Source organism: Protopterus annectens, chromosome 3.part0, assembly GCF_019279795.1.
Source record: "Protopterus annectens isolate FY-2018-M chromosome 3.part0, PAN1.0, whole genome shotgun sequence".
NCBI lineage: Eukaryota > Metazoa > Chordata > Ceratodontiformes > Protopteridae > Protopterus > Protopterus annectens.
This window is the reverse complement of record NC_056731.1, coordinates 360,814,898-360,819,897: the sequence shown is the minus strand read 5'-3', so window position 1 is coordinate 360,819,897 and position 5,000 is coordinate 360,814,898.

Genomic DNA, 5,000 nt, shown 5'->3' with positions numbered 1-5,000 from the left:
AGACACGTTGACCAGGTGTGAACAAGAAGGCAAGACTCTCTCTGCCATGGGAGTCCATTTTTCCACTCCCTCTAGACCCTACCCCAAGGGTCAGAAGAGTGGGAAGATGTGGCTCTGGAAATCCCATGGATCCTTGCCTGACACACGTGGTGATTTTTTCCTCTGGAGGCAGAGGGGGAAACAATAATAACAGATGCCGCCCTCATGGCAAAGGGGGTCCGCAGAACCAGGGTGAGAGAGAATCCTTTTCTGGCAAGCCCTTCCAGCATCCCTGAAGGGTTGCCTGGCTGCTCACCTCTGGAGGCAGTCGGGGGAAGACTTTCGCTGTACCCAAAAACCTGGCAAAATTTAACAAGAGACAGATGGGTACTATCCATTATATCCAGAAGTTACAAAATTCCCTTCCATCAATCCCCCTTAGTCAGAAAAGGCCCTTCCAGATGTTCCAACCAATCTGAGGGAGCAAGCAGTCATGGAAGTTTCAAAACTGCTAGAAAAAAGAGCCATTCAGGTAGTCCCCGTAGACCAGCTCGAATCCAAAACTTACTCAAGATTATTTTTGGTACCAAAAAAGACAGGGGACTGGAGACCAATTCTGGATCTCGACAGACTAAACAAATCTGTACAAAGAGAAAAGTTTCAGATGGTCACACTACAGTCCATTCTACCCTTTTTGGGTCAGGAAAATTGGATGTGCTCGATAGATCTTCAGGACGCGTACTACCATATCAAGATGGACAGATGCTCCAGGAGATTTCTTCACTTCCAGGTAGGGGCCAGTCATTACCAGTTCAGAGCTCTGCCCCTTGGTCTCACCTCAGCCCTCAAGGTGTTCACCAAGTGTATGGCAGTAGTCACGGCTCACCTGAAGCATCAAGGATTCCAGATGTTTCCATATCTAGACAACTGGCTCCTCACTGCTACCAGCAGGCATCAACTCTTACAAGCGCGGGATTATACAATCACATCATGCACTCAACTAGGCATCACAATACCTTTTGAAAAATCTGCCTTGTTGCCCTGTCAGTCTATCACTTAAATAGGAGCAGAATTAAATACAAGGGAAATGTTTGCAAGATTACAACTGGAAAGAGTTTCCACAATTCGTCAACAAGTGTTAATCCTAATGCAGAGCATTTAAAGGATTCAAGTCAGATATGTCCTTCAAGCTCTGGGCTCCATGGCAGCTGCCATTCTTCTAGTTCTATTAGCGTGTTTCCACATGAGAATTCTTCAGTGGCTTCTTTTCACGCAGCGGTCCTTTCAGGAGCTTCCCATGTCTCACATGATCCTGATTACAGAAACATGCAAAATTCACTTGTCTTGGTGGATGGACTCCCCACAAGTGTCTCAGGGCAGACCTTTCATACAGCCTCCACCAGGAGCCACAGTGACCACAGACGCCTCCCTGATAGGGTGGGGGGGCATTATCTGGGCAGGACAGTCCAAGGCACTTGGCAACCTCACAAGTACCATCTGCATATCAATGTCCTAGAAATGAGAGCCGTGCTTCTGGTGTTGCAAGCCCTTCAAGACTCTCTTCCTTCTGGGACCATTGCAATTCAAACAGACAACATGTCAGTGTTGTGGTACATCAATAAACAGGGTGGAACCAGGTCCTACCCCCTGTGTCCTCCCAACATTTTCTGATTGCGACGCACATCTCTGGGAGATCCAACGTCATAGCAGACAGACTCAGCAGAGCTATTCTCATGCCTTACGAGTGGTCTCTGAATCAGGAAGTTGCGGATCTTATCTTCTGCAAATGGGGACAGCCTTGCTGCGATCTGTTTGCCACCCCTCTCAACAGCAAATGCAGCAACTACTTCTCCCTTCTTCTGCTTCCAGGTCACATACCCAGAGACGCTCTAGTCCACGATTGGCCTCAGGGACTCCTTTATGCTTTTCCCCGTTTCTCCTAATACCAAGACTCATACAGAAAGGAAAATCGTTGGGTTGCAAAATGATCCACATTGCCCCTTATTGGCCTTGACAGGTATGGTTTCCTTTCCTGCACCCCTATCGTGTCAATCAGCCCTGGATTCTGGACCTGATTCCAGATCTTCTGATTCATCAATCAGGCGGGTTGCATCAATCTCTCCAAACACTCCAGCTTACAGCTTGGTTACTTCAATTCCAACCTTAGCCAGGCTTCCCAGTATCTCCCCAGCAGTCCGTGATATTATTGTTTCCTCACACAAGTCTACTATAAGAAAAATGTATGCTAGTAAATAGAAATGGTTTTTACTGGGCAGAGTCTAGTAATGTGGATACTTTCTCAGCCCCAATCCATGAAATTCTTGAATTTCTAGCACAACTTTTTCAGTCCGGTGCCGCGTCCGCTACTATTAGAGTACAGTTAGCGGCCATTTCAAATTTTCATATCAGATTGTTGAATTCTAACATAATGACTCATAAGCTCTGTAAGGCTTTTCCGAGAGGAACATCTCTTCTTAAACCTCCAGTGAGAGATCCCCCTCCTCCTCCTTGGGATCTTAATTTAGTCTTAAATTCCTCAATTTTGCCTCCTTTTGAACCGGCAGCATCATGTTCCTTTAAATTTCTGTCTTGAAGACACGTTTTCTGGTTGCTATCACTTCAGCTAGGCATGTTTCAGAACTTCAAGCACTATGTATTCGCCCTCCTTACCTGGTGTTTCACAAGGGCAGAGTTTCTCTGAGGACCAATCCATTCTTTCTTCCTAAAGTCTGCTCAGAGAACAATTTAAATCAATCCATAGATCTCCCAGTGTTCTTTCCCAATCACAGCAACAAGGCAGAATACAAGCTCTGCCAACTGGATGTTCATAGACAATTCATTTTTACCTTCATAGAACTAAAGAACTAAGGAAGTCAGACCAGTTATATCTCTCTTATGCCTTCAACAAACAAGGCCTCCCAGTTTCCAAGGTGACCTGATCCAGATGGTTATCTAATACTATTACCTTTATTTACCAGTTATGAAATAAAGAGTTACCAGCTAAACCAAAAGTCATTCTACCAGGGCATTAGCCACCTCCATAGCTTTTCAGTCTAGGCTACCCATAGATTCAATCTGTGCAGCTGCCACGTGGGCAAACCCTTGTACCTTTATATCTCATTACAAGGTGGATATGGTCTCCCAGAACAGAGCTGACTTTGGTTCCACTGATCTGAAGAGTCCGTTCCAAGGAGCCACCCAGGATGTTAGGTGCTAGGAACGCTGTCCCAAACAGCAAGAACGAAGGCGAGATAGACATAAAGAAGTTATGTACCTACCATAACATTCCATGTTAGTTGTCTTCATCTCGCCTTCCTTCTTGCATCCCTCCCTCCTTCCCCCATCCTAGTGGACTGAGAGGAGTTCTTGTTTTCACTGGCTGAGTATTTTTTTCCTTATTGTTTTTCTGGCCAGGTTTTTCATAACGTATTCTATAATTAGATGTATTCAACAACCAGTTTTTAGATAACTGTTTTTTCTCAACTTATGTCTGGGATTAGATTTTACAAACGAGATCTGGGTAGCTTTCGCTAGGCATCATGGGATAAAGGGTAGCCTCAAGCCAGTAAACAGCCCTCGAGCTATTGAAGATGGCCGAGTCGGAGCCGAGGCCCAAACTGCAAGAAGGAAGGCGAGATGAAGACAACTAACATGGAATGTTATGGTAGGTATATAACTTCTTTTTCTTTAGAAGTAATTGAAAAGAAATTGACCAACCTGTCCAGTTGAACCAGGCAGTTAAAACATATTTTTATAAAGGCAAGCCTTGCTGATTCTCCTGTGCATCTACAGTTCTAATTATAACAACCCTAACATTGCAAAGCAGTGGAGAATAATATGCATATGTTAGGCGTTTATCAGTTAATTTAAAAAAAAAAATCCATCCAGAAAAACACAGAGGGGACCAAACCATGGAACCCACAAACTAATGAAAGCCCCAATCCGTTGCAATACTGCCCGTAAAACTTCACTGTGAGAATGTATGTTAGATGCTGTGGTCTGACAGCTATTTTGGCAGGTGTCATACATTACTAAAATATTTTCTGTCCTAAAAGCAGTTTTAGTTTTAGCTTAATCACTACACAGAGAAACACCTTCATACTAATTTTAAAAAATTACAGGGAATCATGTGCGCTGCTGAAACATCCATTGTCTGAGATACATTTGCACACTTTAGACAGCTTAATTACTACATAAGAAGGAACTGCATGAGGGATTGTACCTTCCACACTTATGCAAAGTAATTCCATGATCAAAGGACCGCTAACATGTTGATGCACCTAGCAGATGCTGTAAATGACTAAAGATAGATTCCAGCAAAATTCAGTTAAAGGCAAACTCAGTTGACTGGACACACATTAAACATTGTCTGCTAAATGACAAGTTGACTAACTGTGTGCTACCCTTTTTGATATACATCTATATGAATGTAAATACATAAACATGTGCGGGGGCTAGTGTATGTGTATGTGCAGGTATGGTGGAATAATTTGTAAAGTGTCCTTGCAGAGGATTTACACCTGAGAACTACACCTCAGGGAATACCATTTCTCTGTGGTTTTGTGGTATTTTGAATTGTAAGAAGGAGAAACAAGCTTTAGTAGTTCATGCCAACTTTGTACATATTGTAGGTTAATTAAGGTACCAGTTATGATTTTTAAGTACAGTGCATGCATGTTGCATCATAATTGTTGGGAAGAATATAACATGGTACGAAACCATGAGGTATTAACAATGTTTACTTTTAGCTGTTGCAGGTGCCTGTGTCTTTGTTGAAGGTTTTTTTCCATTGTGTTGACCTCACCTTTTTTTCATGCATCAGGATTCAAACTAAAAATTCTGTTGTATTTTTCTTTATAAAACGCATACAAAACAAAATTCAGGAAAAAAATAAATCATTATGTATTTATGTTTGCATAAGATATATGTGTGGGCATATATAAATAGTTGTACTTGGACTGAGTAACAGTGCAAGTGTGTATGTTACATTTTGTGAAAAAAGCTTTCAGGTACGTCTTAAT